Raw genomic sequence first — 20000 nt, forward strand, 5'->3', positions numbered from 1 at the left:
AGGAAGATGCTTGCTTTTTTAAGCAAGTTATTGCAATCTTAGTATAGGATGTATTTTCATTTACATAAATGCAGGGCAGGGTTAAACCTAACTCGCATTTTGGTTTTTTGTTAAACTGTAATCTACACAAGTGCACAAATAACGAGAGTATGGCTTGATGCACAAAGTTAACATATCTCTGTGATCAGTACCCAGAAGAAACCGAACTTTACCAGCCTCCCAGAAGCCCACCCTTGTTCTCCTCCCATTATTCCCCATCTTCTCCCTCAAGATAATAATAGATTTGCCTTACACACACACACACACCTTTATGTGAATATAATCTTATAGTTTGCATTCTTTTCTCTTTGGTTTCTTTTGGTCAATATTATATTTGTGAGATGATTCATCCATGTTGTTGCAGGTAGTAGAAGTTTGTTTATTCTTATTTCCATAAAGTATTTCACTGAATGAATATACCATAATCTATTAAGCCATTCTACAGATGAAAGGCATTTAAGTGGTTTCCAGCTTTTTGGTTACTGAATGGTGCTGCTACCTACATACTTGTACACACCTTTGCAGTATTAGCTTGGTGCAAAAGTAATTGTGCCCCTCAAATGCTAGCCTGGCCACAGACCTGCCCCACTCCTTCCCACCTTCTGTTCCAGGGGGGCAGGCCATGTGTTCCCTTCCTCCTCTGTGCCCTAGACCAAGCAATTCTGCCTTCCCTTTCAGGCCCATCCTTCCAGCTTTGCTTAAAGATCCACTCGATCCACTAGTGGATCCACTCGATCCACTTTTACCTACCTTAGCAGACCTCAAAGTCACTGCAGTTTCTGAGAGGCCTTTATGCCTCCATGCTTCAGTTTGCCCACAAACCCAGTCACCTCTCCTCCGGAGCCCCATGGTTCGCCACACCCTCCAGCACAGAGAACACACTCCAGTAGTCCTCACCAGTGTTATCACCCTCATGCCTCCGAGGATGTGAGCTCCTGAGAGCACGGACCGTGTGTAACCCTCTCCACTGTGGGCACCCAGGCCAGAGCCGGGCTTGTGGTTGGCCCTCAAGGAAGGGATTCATGGAACCTGTCTCCCACCTCTCACTGAGCCTCAACATAGGCTAATGACACTAGTCCCAGAAATGATTTCTAATGTTTCTTGTGTATATCTACCCCATGGCAGACTGGCTCTGGGGTCAGACTGTATTTGGTCTCAAATTCAGTTCTGTCACTTAAAGGATTGGGTGACCTTGGACACAATGCTTAATTAACCTATTCATACCTCAATTTCTTCATCTGTAAAACGAGAAAAATAAACCTCTCAGGAACACTGTAAAGATAATGAGCTAGTATATATATGGCAATCTCCAAATTTATTCCCACCCCCCAAACCCTGGTTAACTATACATTTATTTTCTATATCATGCTGCTGCTGCTGCTAAGTCACTTCAGTCGTGTCCGACTCTGTGCGACCCCATAGACGGCAGCTCACCAGGCTCCCCTGTCCCTGGGATGACTCTACTTCTGTTACTTCAGTTTTGTTAATACGGTCATTTGTACCCTTAAAAAAAGATTCCACTTATAAGTGATATATGATATTCATCTTTCTGTGTCTGACTTACTCCATTCAATATGAAAATCTCTAGGTCCATCCATGTTGCTGTAAATGGTATTATTTCATTCTTTTTTAAGGGTGAGTAATATCCCCCCCCCAATTATATATAAAATAGATACATACTAAGAACCTGCTGTAGAGCATAGGGAACTCTACTCAATATTCTGTAATGACCTATGTGGGAAAAGAATCTTAGAAAAAACGAAGTGGATATTTGATCCACTTTCTGTGGGTCCACTTTCTGTGCACCTGGAAGTAACATTGCAAATCAACTATAATCCAATAAAAATTTTAAAAATATAACACACTAGCATATAGAAAGCACCAGCACTGTGAATGGCACACCCTGTATGTCACTGATAATGATGTATTCTGTACTTTCCCAACTAGACTGCAGCTTCTGGAGGGTTTGAATTTCTACACAGTTGCAAAACCCAATGCCATGCCCTCAATAGGTGCTCTAGAAAGTTTATAAGGAATATGTTTAAACTTGAACACCCCCTTTTAATAAATGCATTAAAAACTGCTATTTCTACTGTTTTAGTTAAGATATGCCTTTAAAATTTCAGTATCCTTCAATTTCTATACACCTTTATGTCTTAAATAAATTATTAGTCTTGATTAATATCAAGATTAATCTTGAAAAGATTGAGATATGCTGTTTTATTTTTTCTATCACCCAAATTGGTTTTCTGCCCATTTTATTTGCATTATTTATGCTTTTTCTGTAAATATAGAACAAGAGAGGGTGAAAAAATACTGGTTTGCCAACTCCAATGTACTTCTTTGCAACGGAAATTATTTCCATAGGCTACAGAAATAACTTATTTGGATTACTTCAATTAGTTCTAATACAAAACATTGCCACCACTTCATTAATCAGCTGCTTGTGAGGGTTACTTTTCCAAGAAGTCTTTTTGGTAATTTGATTAGAAAGAATGGTAGTGCACATTATCATCTGATTCAGTATGTCCATCAAGTAGACAATTTACAGTGAGTTCTTGACAACGATGGGCTTATTTTAAAAAAGCCACACAGACAGCAATTTCTTCATTTTATAATCCTAGTCCTATTTTTTTGGTGAAGATGAAGTTATTTTTCAAAGTATTTGGCAGCACACGGTGCTGAATAAGCATCAGGAACTATTTCAGTGCTTTAAGAGGCATTTCACTCTTTGCCTCTCCCCACAGACACCCCCCCCAACGAATGATGCAGTAATTAAAACCTAATTATTATCTTCATTTTAAACAAAACCTAAAGTGAATACCAATTAATAACAACATACTAATGAGCATCTGCTGTGATGAAATTGAATATGAATGTGCTGCAAATTTCGGGTAATTTATTTTTTTTAGGGAAGTGCCACTGGTCGCATTCTGCAGTTAGAAGATTATATAGAATGTACACCATTTTCTATCAAGTCATTCTGCACATGGCAATTTCCATCTTAGGAGATAGGGCTGGCTTTAATGCTACAGATGTTGAAATACCCAAATACTGGTCATGTTGTCTTCACTGGGACTGAGGACAATTTTAGGATTCTACCTTGAATTTATTGCCCTTTTTTCAGAAGTTTTCCTTTTTAAAATGCCGTATTTCAAGGTTAACCTCATACCAAAAAAGCCCCACAAAAAACCCAAAAGATTTTAATTAGCCCCCATGCTACATATAATCATGTATTAACATCACAATGAAAAATGTAAATATAAATTTCTAACTAGAAGAAATAATAATATTAAAATAAGGTTGGTAAGTCACTTTGGATTTCACTGGAGCTATAAAATGGCCTAGAAACATTTATGTAAGTAAGAGAAACCCTTGATATCTGTAAGTATTGAGATAGTTAACTGTGTTCAGATTCATTCATGTTACTAACATCACCACACCAAGAAGCAAAATGTGGAGACAGAATGAGGTTCTGCAGATTACAGTTTCAACCTCCGTATCTATAGTTAGGATGAGTAGGGAAAGATCAGTAGTGTTTTTCAAGTACGTTCAATTTACGTGCCTTGGAGGCGTCTCCAAATGTTTGGTTCTGATTTCATTGATTATATATTCACTGTAAAAAATTTAAGACAGGTGTATTCACATGTACTACCTCCCAAATTTTGACGTGTAAGATCCCACCATACTAGCTGGTGTTCTCACTGAAAAATAAGTTATAAGCTTAAAATAGATTACCTATATAGATAAAAATCTCATTTTTTTATAGTCGGGAATTCTGCATGAAATCTTATTTGAATAAAAGGGATTCCTAGATTAGTGAGTTTCTAGGGTTTCTTTCTAGATTTAAACTGAACTGAAAACTACTTTGACTTTCTTTCCCTGGCACATTCGCCCAAATATATCTAATCTGGCTAAAATAAAAATTCTCTACCACTTCCCAACCCATCCACAAAAATTTGGCAAAATTGACATCTAGAATGTTTGGTCAGCTTTCTAATATTCTTATTAACTGGCACCAAAGGGTCTATGATGAGCAATATCAACAGCTACTAAAATAAAATAAATGCACATGGCTACTGTAAATAAAGTGATGCAGCATTTAGGACAAAAACTTAACTGTGTAATTTGACCTGGTTGTTAAGGTGTACTCTGGCTTAGGTGACATCTCAGAACAAGTTCTGCCTCAGATGGACAAAATAGGAGAAGGCTGTCATAGCTGACCCAAGCCAAGCCAAAGTCAGCCTCCCTTCATACCACTAGCCACCAAGCACATAAGAAAGACTGCTGTCCATTCATTCAACAAATTGAGCATCTAAAATAGGCCAGGCACTATTCCAGCTGCTAACTACATCAGAGAAAGAGAAATAGGATAGACCACAGGAGCTTATAGCCTGGTGTGGGTGTGTCTTTTCCAACACTACATTGCAGTCAAATGTGGATATTTCCATTTATCTATCCGATTCTCAGAGTAGCTGCTCTCTGTAACTTTTTAATGGCATGTTTACCTTGCATTTCCTAACAGAATTATTTGAGTGTTTTAATTCTTATACTACAGAGAGGTCTCAGATGATTATACTTATTTTAAAATTTGTGTCCCTTGCATTTATATAATAATGCTAGGCTTTTCAAAGCATTCAGTTTTCACAAAAGCTCTGTCAGGTAGGTGGTAAGTTAGAATTATTTTCCCTATTGACAGAGCTCATCAAAGGTGAAGTCACCTGTTCATGATCCCAGATCTGGTCAGTGAACGGAGCACTAATGGCCAGTTTGCAAACCTCTTAGAAAAACCAGGAGTCAAAATTAGAATGACAGTTTGTGACTAGAATCAATATTTTTTATTGCCAAATGGCATCTTAAATCTTTGCCTGAAATGCTGGTATAGGATTATCTGAGCTACAATTTTAAAGTCCATATGTGCATGCTATTTAAAGTGAACAGAGATTTCCCAAATGTTATCTATGTGGTAAATCACACTGTGCTAAAGGAGAGGGATGAAGAAGTTTAGCATGATGTATTAATATGCATTTGACACTTTCCAGTTTTCAGCTCCCTCTCCCCAGCATTATGCTTTCTCCCATTTGATCTTCAATAAATGAACCAGCCATTCTGATTATCCTCATTTTGCGGATAAGGAAGCTGAGACTCAAATAGGTTATGGGACTTGCCCTAGGTCATGCAGCTAGTAAGGGGCAGAGCCAAGACTTGATCCCAGGTTTTCAATGTCCAAGCCCCTTGATCTTTGTAATACGCCACTTTTCATTCATACACTTTCAACAATGTCATTCTGTGCATTAATCAGTTCTTTTGTGGCTAGTTTTCAACCTGAAATACTCAGTGCACCAGAGAAGCAGTGTATTACAAGCACCTGGTACCTCATTCACACTGTTAGGCTACGGTGATGCTGCGTTTAGGGCACAGCCCACCATGAGTAAAAGTGGCAGGAACACAGGGCCAAAGCAAAGGGCATTGGCTTGGGGGCTGGAGGTGCAGACTGCAAGGAGAAACTGACCAAGCCAAATCAAAAGTTTTCCAATGTGTATCATGGTTGAACTGGGGTCTAACCGTGTCAATTTAATTTTCTAATTTCTGCTCACCTTCATTCTAAGATGCACCTTTCAGAAAATGCACCTTTGAGCAGAAAGATATAAAAATCTAAGTTCTTAAAAGTTTATGTTCCACACAGATCTCTGTGCACACACTTCAGAAAAAGTTTTTACGGGTTTAGAAATTCCTTTTAGAACATAAAGAAGCTTTCCTTTTCTGTTTTACAAATTGAAAAACTGAGGCTCGGAGAGATGAAGTAAACTCTCCTCTCATTTGTAAATAGATGGGGGGGGGGGAATGCACCCCATCAAAGCACTGCTACCAGGATTACATGGCATAGTATGTGTGAAACACTTAGTACACTACCTGTATGTCACTAGTTGGTGATGAGTCTTTTAACTTCTTATTAGCTACGAACACTTGCCTTTGGGAAGTTTCCTGAAGTAAACCAAGTAGGCACCTGCAAGAACTTGACATTTTTTTCCCCTTTTTAATTTTGTGAACTGCATTCAAGAGCCAAGGCCAAACAACATACTCTTATGATTCTAAGTAAAAGTCACTGATTATGTAAGCAAATTTTTTAAAAAAGGAAGGGTGGTAATATTTCAGTACCAATCACTAAAAAAATGAAGACTTGATTTCTCTCTCTCCTATAGGCTGAAATAGGATAAAGTATTTTCTCGCTTTTAATCTCTTTGCAACTAATATATAGCAGTTTTGTTTGTTTTTAAATTTTTTTGATGTGCACCATTTTAAAAGTCCTTACTGAATTTGTTACAACACTGCTTCTGTTTGATGCTTTGGTTTTTTTGGCCGTGAGGCATGTGGGATCTGAGTGCCCCACCAGAGATCGAACCCCTGCCTCCTGTATGGGAAAGTGAAGTCTTAACCACTAGACTGCCAGGGAAATCCCAGTAGTTCTATTTAAAGTAATGTAATCTCCTTGAGGATAGACATCCTATCATAAATACCTCAGGACTCCCAAGATGCTGGCATAGGGAGGATGAAGATGCCAAAAACCTAAGTTCTTTAGAAGAAAAGTTCTAAGTAAAGCCAAGGCACTGTAAGCTGTTAAATGTGAAAATACGAGATAAGGGAAGTATGGTGTGGTTGTTAACAGCACAGACTCTGGAACCAGTATGGGTTCAAATTCTGCCTCTAACATTTAGCAGGTATGTGATTTCAAGCAAGGCATCTAAAACTACACTCTCCACCTCCTCATCTGTAAAACAAGGATGACAACAGGGCCTCAAACAGTAGCATATGTTTGCTTTACATCTTTTTGGGGGGTTGAATTTAGCTACAAAAAGCCGTTAATGTTTCTTGATAGTCTTGTCTTTCTTCTACTGTCTCTGTATATAAGCCTATAATGAGGTTATACATCTTATAAGCTATTAGAAGATAGAAATTGTAGCTATGAATGCAGTTTTAAAACGATAGTCACAGAATATCACAGGCTCACATAACAGTGAACTTAAAAAATAATGCTGAGGAATATTCAAGAAAGGGTGGAGTGCTTTTTGTTTTGTTTGTTATTGGTGGAGGTCACTTACTACTTTAACAGAAGTTGAAGAGGCAGATTTTGGAGAGAACCTCGCTGACTACTTTCCATTTTTCTTTCTGGTATAAGGTCTTATCTTAATGGTAAAGAGTAAATGCACCCAACAGTGGTTAATGGTGTGGATTCTGGAGTCTGACAGGCTCTCCTTCAAATCCTGGCTGTGACATGTATTGGAGGTAAAGTCCTAGGATGAGCAACCTCTCCAAGCCTCAGTTTCTTCATCTGTAAAAGACCCACGCGACTGTTGTGAGGATTAAATTGGATAATGCATATGAAGTATCTGGCACAAGTGGTGGCACTAGTGGTAAAGGACCTGCCTGCCAATGCAGGAGATGTAAGAGACATGGGTTTGATCTCTGGGTTTGGAAGATTCCCTGTATTCTTGCCTGGAGAATCCCATGGACAGAGGAGCCTGGCAGGCTACGGTCCATAGGGTTGCAGAGTCAGACACGAACGAAGCGACTTGGCACAGCACAAGTGTACAGTCTGGCACATGGTGAGCACTCAGTTTGCCTTAGTTATCATTTAAGTGTAATACTCAGTAACACTCTTGCTTGATTTTAAGACACCTCTCATCACTTTGAATGTTTCTGAAACAAAGATTTGTCTTATGAACTGTTGTGTTTACTAAAAATTTTCTTTTCCTCTGAAACGCTGTTACTAAATCAGTGGTATGTCTTATAATTGATGCCACCATAGTAGAGAGAAATATATTTGGGTATAAACAGACTTAACATTTATGCCCTCCTTGTTCTCCTAGTTCATTAGTTAAGATTCACGTCTTGCTACTATTCAGTTCAACTGGTCAGACTACATTTGGTTGTGATGCTGTTCTAGTCATCTCAGTCAACGAAATAAATCCATATATCTTACATCTAACACGGCCATTAGGCTTTAAGGCCATAGACTCCCCATGCTAACCAGCCATTATCAAAATACAAGATAAGAAGAAGTAATTCTTTTACTGATATGGTTTGGAATTTCTATAGGAAATTTCAGGTAGCTAATTTAGGTACTAAAACTCATTAGACATCCAAAAAACACATGGTTGATGTCTTATGATTTTCCTCTATGATGTTTTGTACAAGAACCTATTCAGTAACAAGTCACTATAGTTATACTTTTCAAATGTCAGTAAATTAATTTTGACAATGAAAAAAAGTAACAAAGGAAGAGTATTAATATACATGCACATGTAATTCACTAATTCTTCTTCTAAATTCTTCCAACTTGCCAGAATTATATTAGAACCACAAAATCAGAGCCAATAAAAACTAGTTTGGCTGCTCTTTGCCCTTTCTTTCTACAGTGCATTAGAAATTACAGTATTAGACATCTGTTTAATTAGAAACTAGGCTTGCTTGTATTCAAGACCTGGTCTTTTCTACTGAAAGCTTACCTAGGCCACCTTCTACTTACAACAGGAAACCAAATCATTCCATACAGAGGTGTCAAAACAAGCAAAACACAAACTGGCTAACGGAGTTTCCTAGGAATAAAATGCACAGCCATCGATGTGTTCTCTCTTGACTACTTTTTCCTAAAAGGAAGGAAACTACTAATTTCTTGTAACTTAAAAAAAAAAAAAAAGATTTGTTATCTAGGAAATTATATCTGGTAAAATCAGAAAAAAAGAAACAAAAATCCTATCCAGGCTCTATACACCTAGGTCTCAAATCATGGGGCGTCCTTTGATAATATATTCCACTCATGCCCTCTCTCCCCCTTTAAAAACTGTCCTCAGTTTCCTGGGATTGGCTTCATCTCAGCTGCAACAGACTGAGATGCTATTCTACTGTTTTTCTGTCTTAACTCACAAGTTTTACCATTCTGTATCTGGGGTTTGCACAGAAAGTTCAAGGATTAACAATGAACCATTCCTTACTTCCTAAACGTACGTTACACCTGCATCTTATGCGTCCTTGGCAGGCTGCACTGATATGAAGAAGTATCTTCTTTCTTCTGCATTCCTGCTGGCTCTATTTGTTCTGTAATCCTTGAAGACTGTAACAGAGGTATCTTGATTTGAACTCCAGCAGGTCTGTTTCTCTCAAATCATTTGTCAACGCTCACCTATGTTACTTGAGTCACCGCCACCTTGGATATACACACTGTGGTGCTCAATTATTCAGATGCAGTTGGTTCACTTCCTTGTTCTTCCCCTTTCTGGCTTTGGGCCACTTCACTTCTCAGCAGTTTTTCAACCAGCAAAGTGAGAAAAAGTAACACATCTTCCTGAAATATAGTACTGGCATATAGTAGGTATTCAATAAACACTGTTCCAATATCGAGTAAATAAAGCATGAAATCAGGCAAATTTTTTTTAAGCAATACTAAAGACTTGGATGGGAAGTGGAGATGACTGGTTAAAAATTTAAGTTCTCATTATTTGTGAATTTCATCTGCCCAGGTGAGTGGTTTACCAACATTTTCTCAGCTCTTGAACTATTGTTATACATGAACTTTAACAGAGCAATCTCATAAATAAAACAGATAAAAGTATAAATACTCCAGCGATATCTTTGAATAAGGTCAGGGCCCTCACCCATAGAATACAACTTCAAACTCTTTTTAATGCTAATAAAATCCCAGGAGGTATATGCAGAATGTAGGAGCTAGAGTCCTAGGTTCTCCAAATAGGCCCATTAGTTTTGTGAAGAAATGAAAAGGGCAAATTCATATATCATCAGCTGAAGATAAAGATATGGATTTGCTAAGCCTAATGCGCATGTGTGCTAAGTCGCTTCAGTCGTGACAACTCTTTGTGACCCTATGGACTGTAGCCCGCCAGACTCCTCTTCCATTGGGTTCTCCAGACTAGAATACTGGAGTGGGTTGCCATTCCCTTCTCCAAGGGATGTTCCCGACACAAAGATTGAACCTGGGTCTCATGCATTGCAGGCAGATTCTTTACCATCTGAGCCACCAGGTATATGGAACAGTGTAAATCACAACCATTATAAAATAAAATAAAGCATCTTTATTGGAATATTGTCCCCCTTTAAAGTTGGCATTAAGTGGGCAGAAGTCTGGAGGCAGCTGGAGCATTCAGTCATGCACAGGCCTGTAGGAGGTCCCACCCACCAATATGACTACACCATAATCTATTTCACCTCGCTCAAAAACACTGTTTAAGAGTTGTGAATGTAAAATAACCTTAACCAGTAATTTCAAACCAGGAGAACAAAAGGAACATGATTGAAACTAATTTACATTTTCAATTATTACTACAAAAATTTCGAATCTATGCTCTTCTTTTTGTGGTCTGTTTGTTTTTAAATGATCACCTTTACCTGACAGGAAGGGCATGTGTGAAAGGGGTTCCAGAACGCTGGCAATGGGGAGATAAAGAGAAAACAAACCAGCTCTCCATGAAGCTATGTATCCCTCAATAAACAAGACAGAAGAATGGTAACTATAAGCAAATACATGCCTATACTGCTTAAAAGAAAATAGAGGTTCCTGAGGTCCATCATTGTTTTTAATGATTATGTTAAAAAATTTTTATTTATTTATTCGTCTGCATCAGGTCCTAGTTGTGGTACACAGGCTCCAGAGCTTGCAGGGCTCAGTAGTTATACTGCAAGGGCCAACTGGCTCTGAGGCATGTGGTGTCTTAGTTCCCTGATCAGGGATAGAACTGCATTGCTTGCTTTGCAAGGTGTATTCTTAACCACTGGACCACCAGGGAAGTCCCCTACCATTGTTTTTAAAAACAAAAAACATGCTGCTCTAAAGGGAACCCTTGTGCACTCCCACTCTTGGTGGGAATGTAAGTTGAGGCAGTCACTATGGAAAACAGCACAGAGTTTCCTCAAAAAAATTAAATGTAGAATTATGATATGATCCAGCAATTCTACTTTTTGTATTTATCCAAAAGAGATAAAAATTCTGACTCAAAAAGTTATCTGCATGCCCATGTTCATTGCAGCATTATTTACATTAGCCAAGTCGTGGAAACAATGTGTCCCTCAATGAGTGAATGGATAATGAAAATGTGGTGTGTGTGTGCACACTTGTATACATATGGTTGCATGTCAATTATATTGCAATGAAATAAAGAATCTGGAAGTCAATTTAATAGGAAAGCAATATTACATAGTGCAAAATGCCTAAAATCTCTCATCAGAGGTATACTAGTGTCAAGTGTCTATTTGTCATCCATGAGGAAGTTATGAATGAACTTAAAAGGTCTCTCCACTGACCCATATATAGAATTCATCAGACTCTAATGTTCTCTGTAGATCACTCTACACCAAACAGGCAGTAAGCATGTTCCCTGAACAGTGGAAGAAGAAGCATGAAGGTAGCACAGTAGTTTATGGGGACAAGGCTCTGGATCAGCCTAGAAACGATGTGCAACTGACAATTGTGATGAGACTTGCCTGTGATGTGTCCTATGGATGCACAGATAAGCAGAATTGTTACCAAGCATTTGAACAGAATTTTCTCTGCCTTGGACCTCAAGCATCAGACTGTAGCATTGTGAACGCGATATTCCAATGAGGAAGGTGAAGACTGGAGATGCACTTGGAAGTGAAAACCATACCAGTAGAAGCAGGGAATCTAGCCATGATGAAAGGAATCAAGTTTCAATAAAGGTACTTTAGAGGCATATTTCTTCAAGTCTTTGAGGCATTCTTGGAACAATTTCTTCTGAAGAAGACAAGGATGTTAAGATTTGCCCCCAAAGAAATGCATTATATTGAATATGACAGTGGCTATAATATGCCCCTGCGACCCTAGCTAAATAAAAAGACATTTTTACAAAATAGAAATAAAGTTGTCTTAACATTAAAAAGAAAAAGAAAAAAAAAATAAATAAAATCCAGAATTTCCTATTCAAAACTTTGTCATGTTTTCAAGGCTTTACTTTTTTATTTAAATAGTTAGAACTTGCATATGGCCTGATGCTCCCAAATCTATCCCATCCCAAAAGCTGGGCTTAGGAAAGACCTTCCTTTGTTTTTACTTTAGCAAAATGAGAATATTAATGCTCTGTTCCTCAAAAGAGATTTTTGTCATAGCTTGATATTTTCTTCTTATGTAGATTCCTTGACAAAAAGCCTAGCAGGGGCTCCCAATCACACATCTATTATATTTATGCAAACTGTGTTTACAAGGTCGCAGGCGTTGGGACTTAATGTCATGTAAACTCAATGCCAGATATTTAATTCATCTAACTTGTGTAAAAGGAGCTCCCTTAGTTCTAGGTCTCCACATATATCCCTGTATTTGAAAAGATTTATTCTTGAAGTGGTAAATAAATTTGCCTGCCAATGCAGGAGACACAGGTTCGATCCCAGGGCTTCCCTAGTGGCTCAGTGGTATAGAATTTGCCTGCCAACGGGAGACGCTGATTTGACCCTGGCTAGGGAAGATTCCCTAGAAGAGGAAATGGCAACTCACTCCAGTATTCTTGCCTGAAAAATCCCATGGACAGAGGAGCCTGGTGGGCTACAGTTCATGGGGTTGCAGAGTTGGAAAAGACTTATCGACTAAACAACAACATCCTTGAAGTAGAGTTATCACAGGGCCACAGAAATTTTTCTTTCATTTTTACTTTAAAAAATTTCACAATGAGATTAATTTGGGAGAGTATATATGGTATAGTTCTATGATTTTTAACACATGTAACATCCATGACAACCAGGATACATAACAGTTCCAAAACTGCCTTTTGCTGCCCATTTGTATTCAGACCATTCTCTAATCCGCGACAACTACTGGTTCTCCATCATTACAGTTCTGAAATTTCAACAATGCCATTTAAATGGAATTAAACACTATGTGGTCTTTTGAGTCTAGCTTTTTTTTCACACAGCATAATAGCTTTGAGACCCATCCAAGTTGCTATATGTTATCAGTAGTCTGTTCCTTTTTATTGCTAAGTAATATTCCATGGTATGAAAGCGTGACAGTTTATTCGTTCATCCACTGAAGTGTGTTGGAGTTGTTTCCAGTTTGGAGCTATTATGAATTCAGTTCCTTAGAAACATTTCTGCACAGATTTTTACATGGTTATAATTTTTCATTTCTCTAAGGTAAATACCCAAGAGGATTCCTAGGTCATACAGAAAGTATATATTGATCTTTATGAGAAACAAACTGTTTTCCAGACAGGCAGCACCATTTTACATTTCCACCAGCAATGTAAACATGAAGTTTCCTGTTGTTCCATATCTTCACAAGCACTTGGTACTGTCACTAAGTTTTATTTTAACCATTCCAGTAAGTACGAAGTGCTATCTTGTCAAGGTTTCAATTTGCATTTCCCTGATACTAATAATGAAACAACTTTTCACATTCTTATTTGTCATCCTTATGTTCTCTGTGGTAAAGAATCCGTTCAAGTCTTTTGTTTATTTTTAAATTGGAGTGGTTTTCTTTTAACTGAGTTTTGAGAGTTCTTTATATATATACTAGACACAGGTCCTTTGTTGGATATGTGATTTGTAAACATTTCCTCCAAGTTTATGATTTGTCATTTCTATCCCTTAATAGTGTCTTTTTGAAAGTGTAAGTTTTTATTTTGATGAAGTTCTGGTGATTTTTCCTTTTTAAAATTGATCATTTTTATCTCATGTTTAAGAATTCACCTAATCTGAGGTCATGAAGATTTTCTCTTATGTACTACTTCTTAAAGTTTATAGTTTTGCACTTAGAGCTGTGATATACTTTGTTAATATTTGTATAAGGTAAGATTTTAGTTCAAAGTTTATTTTTTCTGCATATGAATGTCCAACTTTTTCCAACATTACATGTTGAAAGGGCTATTCATTCTTTATTAAATTCTTTTGAATCACTGTTAAAAATCAAATGGCCAAACTTGTTTGAGTCTATCTATTCTGTGGGTCTAGGTTTCTATCCATTTGCCAATTTTACATTGTTCATTACTGTAGCTTTAAGTCTTGCAATTGATTATTTATTCCTCCAACTTAATTTTTTTTCAATTATGAATTTACTTCCTTTAACAAATATAGGACTGTTGAGGTAATCTATTTCACCTTGGATGAATTCTTATAGTTTTCGATTTTTGAGGAATTGGTCCATTACTCTTAAATTGTCAAATATGTTTAGTATTCCCCTATCCTTTTAAAGTCTGTGGAGGCCTAGTATTCTGGATATTGCTAATTTGTATCTTTCCTTTTTTTTAATCTCTGTCAGCCTTGCTAGATGCTTATCAATTTTATTGATAGTTTCAAATATTCATGTTTTTGTTTCACTGATTTCCTCTATTCTTTCAATTTAACTAATATATCTTCACTATCTCTTTCCTTCTGTTCGTTTTGGGCTTATTTTGCTTTGCTTTTCAAAAAATTTTCTGAAAGTGGAAACTCACATCATTGATTTGACACCTTTCTTTTTCTCTAATACAAACATCTAATGCTATCAATTTCCCTTTAAGCACTGCTTTAGGTGCACCATCCTACTGTACAGTTTTTTACTTTCCCCCTTTGATTCTCACCTGATTCTGACAGCATGATTATTTAATAGTTAACTGCCAAATGAACAGACTTATATTACCAACTAGGTCAATAAACAATCCCTTGACACTTACTACTTGAATATTTTACAGATTTTGTGTGTCTATGATGCATAAATATTGCTAATTGGTCTACTCTGCATTACAGTAGGCACCATAGTATATATTGTCTCAATCATTGTTTGATATGTTGTGTTTTCATTTTCACGCGGTTCAAAATATTTTCCAGTTTTCCTTGGGACCTCCTTTTTTTGACCCTTGGGTTATTTAGAAGTGTGTTGTTTAATTTCCAAGAACTTAGATATTTTCTGGTTACTTTTCTCTTAACGACTTCTAGTTTAATTCCATTATGGCTACAGAATATACTTGATATGATTTCAATTATTTTAAATTCATTAAGGTTCTTTTTATGATGCAGAATATAGTCTATCTTGTTGAATGTTCCATGTGCACTTGGAAAGAATCTTGATCAAGCTATCGACAGGTGGAGTGTTCTGTACATAGCAATTAAATCCCACTGGTTGACAGTTCTTCTATATCCTTGCTGATTTTTTTGTGCAGTATTTCTATCAATGACTGAAAGAGGAGTGTTAAAAGTTGCTAAGTATAATTATGGATTGTCTATTTCTCCTTTCAGTTCTGCCAGTTTTTGCTTCAGGTATTTTGAAGCACTGTTGTTAGGTGCATACAGATTTTGGGCTGTTTTCTCTTCTTAGTGAATTAGCTTTTTTATCATTATGTAAAATCCCTCTTTATCATGAGTAACTTTCTTTGCTCTGAAGTCTAATTTTCTGCTTTTAACATAGACATTCTTTCTTTTCATTAGTGTTTGCATGGTATACCTTTTGCCATTTTCTCCTTTAACCTACCTATATCATTATATTTGAAGTTAGTTTCTTGAGGACATTTTATAATACTTGCATCATTAAAAAATACATTCTGATAATTTCTATCAGAAATTGGTTAATTTGTGTTAATTGGTGTAAACACATTTAGAACATTTGCATTTAATGCAGTTATTGATATGTTTGGATTTGGGTGTACCATTTTATTATTTGTTCTGTTTTTCCTTTCTCTTCTATTTCCTGCCCTCTTTGGGGTTATTCAAACATCTTTTTATTATTTAATTAATTGCGGTTTTGACAACATTTCTTTGTAACGTTCATCATTAAGGATGACAATATATATACTTTAGAATTAAAAATTTACCACATAAATGGAATGTAAAAACCCACATAGGTCCCTTTTCCCTCCCTCCTTTGATGTTGTAGTTGTCTCATAAATTAGACCTACATACACTGAAAACTGTGTAGAAAATAGATCAGTACAAATTATCCAGTCTAAAGGAGAGGTAGAAAAAGACAAAAGAGTTAGGCAGAACAGAGCCTCCGGGACCTGTGGGACAATAATACACAGTCTAACATTCATATCACTGGAGTCCAAAAAAGGAGGAGAAGCACCAGGCTCTCTCTTTTTTACATCTATTTCTTCTGTCATATAACCGTAACAGCATCATTTCAATCTTGACTTTTGATTTCTGACCCTGCCCCGCCCCGTCCCACCCCATGCAAGTTGTGCTTTTTCTGTTTCTTCTTCTAACAGGTAGTTCTGAACTGAATTTTGGACATTTTGAGTAGCATGAATCTATGGGTGTTACTTAAATTCTATGGACAACTGTTGATGTTTTTGTTTTAGCAGGCAACTGACTTCATTAGGTTTGGGTTATGGATTCCAACCCATTTTCTCTGGACTGTGGGCCTGATCTCAGTTCACCTTTCAAAACTGTGGCAGTACTTGCTATATTTGTCCCTTGTGTACTCCACCCAGAAGTCGATCTGGGTTGTGGTCTTTTACATCAGTTCTCAAAATTTTTGATATGCTAATTAGGCTCAGATCCTTTCCTTCCAGATTGGGGTATGAGCCCCAAAGTTCCCCAACAACTTTATGGGGTCACCTTCCCTGAAGTTGTCTTTGTCTGTGATCTCCCTGGTACCTTTTAGTTCCCAGCAGCTAGCCAGAAAGCTGGGTCTTTACTTCTTTCCTTCCTTTCTTAAGAAGGGGAGAGGGGAGTTGAGTGTTTTGGCTCTTGGTGACTACCACTGCAGCTTTTGTTGCCAACATAAGATTACTTGGGGGCTGGAGCATGAGAATGAAAAAAAGAAAAAAAAAAAAAAAACCACCTTCGGGATTCCTATATCTTTTCTAGTAAGGGGATTCCCTTACTTCTCTAATACATGTTTGTAACTTTAAGATCTAGATTGAAAATTTTTATCTTGTAAGGAGCCTTAGTTTACCATATCTCTTTAGCACTAATGTATTAATTCTATAATATACTGCTACTTTTTAAGAACTTTTGTTTTACTTCAAATGTCTCTGGTTGGTTCCTTATATTGAAGCTATTTAAGGGCAGAAACCAAGGCTTCAAAACCTTTTTTTCTTGCCACACCCCAGACAAGCAGCATGGAGAGAAACAATATTCAGTAACTGTTTGGTTGACAGATGTTCCAATTGGTCTTCATAAAAATAAGAATAATTTTGCACAATATGAAAATGAGAGAATAATAAAGTAGGGGGAACGTAAGGTAATAGTTAATCATCAAGGTACAGTTGGTTCCACTACAATGTTTACTTTGAAAATGAGAATTAATTCCAATGCCATTGATATATCAGGAAATAATGTGAACATAATGTGAATTTTATGTCTGCTTCTGCAGGATTCTGTCTGTAAGAAACACTAGGTAAATGCATAAAACTGTATCCAGATGAATCAAGCCACAGAGGAATATATGTAACACAAATGTACATATGCCCCTCAAACACTGACCAGCTACCCCTGTTCACTGAGTGTGTAATAAGCTACACTAACCACATCTGGTGTTTGTTATAATTTTCCTTCCAATTTCAGATAACCTTCCTTCCACTACTTCACCATGACTCATGAGCTGCAACCTTTCTGACGTTCACTTTCACAAGCAAACTTCACGTCTTTTTCAAGGTAAAATGCTGTATTTATTGCAGTATTTATGTATTTCTTAGCTATTGAAGATATGTAACATCACACCACTGTTTTCATTAGGTTCCTATATTCTTGTTTGAGTCACTGATGAAATTTTGGTGGGTTTCTAACCCGTGTGTCTTTTCCATAAAGCATCTGGTTGTGATTTTACATAACTTGGTAATTTTTAGAAACACATGTATGGAGTTATAAGAGAGCTGAGTGCAAACAGAGAGGCCGGGACAGAAGACTGGTGGAAGGACAAGTGTAAGGTAAAAACAAAGGACAGGATGTGGACCACACTACCACTATGTTTGTTCTTAACTTCAAAATTTGCCCTCCTTTTCCAGGCGGCTACCAAAGATGGCAGAAGGGCAGGTCCTGGTGCTCAATGGCCGAGGCCATCTCCTGGGCTGCCCGGAGGCCATTGTGGCCAAGCAGGTGCTTCTGGGCCAGAAGACTGTGGTCGTGTGCTGTGAAGGCATCAATATGTCTGCCAATCTCTACAGAAATAAGTTGAAGTACGTGGCCTTTCATCAACATTTCTGGTAATTTCTACAGAAATAAGTTGAGGTACCTGAGTTTTCTCCCCAAGCGGATGAACACCAACCCCTCCTGTGGTACTTCCAAGCCCCAGCCGCATCTTCTGGCAGACAGTGCAAGGCATGCCGCCCCACAAGACCAAGTGGGGCCAGGGTGCTCTGGAGTGCCTCGAGGTGTCTGATGGGATCTCATGACTCTATGACAAGAAAAAGTGGATGGTGGTTCCTGCTGCCCTCAAGGTTGTGTGTCTGAAGCTTACTCAGAAGTTTGCCTACCTAGGGCACCTGGCTCATGAGGTTGGCTGGAAGTACCAGGTGGTTAACGGCCACACTGGAGGAGAAGAGAAAGGAAAAAGCCAAGATCCACTATCAGAAAAAGAAGCAGCTCACGAGGCTACAGAAGCAGGCTGAAAAGAACATTGAGAAGAAAACTGACAAATTCACAGAGGTCCTCAAGACTTATGGATTCCTAGTCTGAGCCCAATAAAATTGACTGTTTATTCTTCATGCTTGGCCTGGTCTGCCCTTCCTCCATCACCCCCTAGGATGTGGGGGCCCCCCAGGGGCTGCCATGCAGGTGCCACAAGCAGATCGGGTATAGCTGAGGGGCTTTAGTCAGTGTAGGCAGTTCTAAGGGCTGTGAAGGCATCATTGGTCTGCAGCCTATGGGTTCATGAGAATTTTAAGACATGAACAGTTGGAACAACCAATGCAGTTGCAATATTGGCAGAAGTGAGCTGGAAGACTTAATTGGAAGGGAACCCCATGACTTTAAGGGTGTCTATTCAAGCTTCCCACATGGTCAGATACTATACTCTGCAGCTGTTAGGATGTGAAAGAATGCCCAAGAAGTGTCTCTGGAAGAGAAATTTCAGCCAAGGGGTCACAGGCATCTTCTCATGTCTTCCCTATATTTTGTGATCCCAAACCAAAAAATTATTTTTTTAAAGAAAAAAAAAAAAAGATTTGCCCAAGAAGATTTTCTTTGATCTATAATGATCCAAAAAGAAGAGCAGAGTCTGACACCACTAAACTGGGGTCTGGTAGCTGATCAAACCAAAGATTAGTTTACTCTAAAGGTTTAACTTCAACTTACTGCTTCAGAGCAGAAATGACACAGCTTCCTAAGGCTGGTTTCCCTAACAGAGCATCACTAAATAAGACTGTCTAGGGAAAGGGTATGAGAAGGCACAGAAGAAACTCAACAATGTCTTTTGCTTCTGCATCTCCAGTTATTCATAGCCTACCAATCCTTCCAGTCCTAGCTTACATTTCACCTTTTCTATGCAATCATCTCAGCTTTGCCTTTTCTAACCACTTATGTACATGTTTAGACTAAAATTAGTATAGCAGTTGTTAATTACTTCCTGCCATCCCTTCAACACACCTGCATATGGATGAACACACACCCATCTGAGACAATGGTTTGTTCCAGCTGTGATTCTCATGACTTTCAGGAATCTCTCAGTAGGAGTAGGAGTCTGTGGTGTGTCTCTGTGCCCAGGAATTTTACTTCATCAGCTAGACTGTGAACTTAAAGTGGAACACAAGTCATTCGCCCCTCAAAATCCTATTAAAAGCAAGGACAGCGCTATGCCATGTGTGTGTTGGGTGGGGTGGGGTGGTTCCGCAGGAGATGGTTTGTGCCTTTTGTATGGCACAAGAGTAGGCCATTAAGTCTGTGTTTAGGAAGAACCAGTGATTTGGGTAAGGAGCCTATGCAATTATTAATATTTACCTTGAAAATTACTTATTTTTAGGTGAGTAATTTAAATGTATTAGAATCCAATTCAGAATCAATGACTACAGGAAGGAATCCCTCTGCCATTC

At 37.9% G+C, this 20000-nt stretch overlaps 1 protein-coding gene and 1 pseudogene across 3 annotated transcripts in view; one reads left to right on the forward strand and one right to left on the reverse strand.

Annotated features, from left to right (window-relative positions):
• The window catches only part of POLA1 (DNA polymerase alpha 1, catalytic subunit), a 285949-nt gene that overhangs the window by 68669 nt on the left and 197280 nt on the right, over nucleotides 1-20000 (reverse strand). The gene's annotated exons all lie outside the window — the stretch shown is intronic.
• On the forward strand, nucleotides 17992-18648 carry LOC133052410 (large ribosomal subunit protein uL13-like; annotated as a pseudogene).

Source organism: Dama dama, chromosome X (assembly GCF_033118175.1).
Source record: "Dama dama isolate Ldn47 chromosome X, ASM3311817v1, whole genome shotgun sequence".
In the NCBI taxonomy this organism is placed as follows: domain Eukaryota; kingdom Metazoa; phylum Chordata; class Mammalia; order Artiodactyla; family Cervidae; genus Dama; species Dama dama.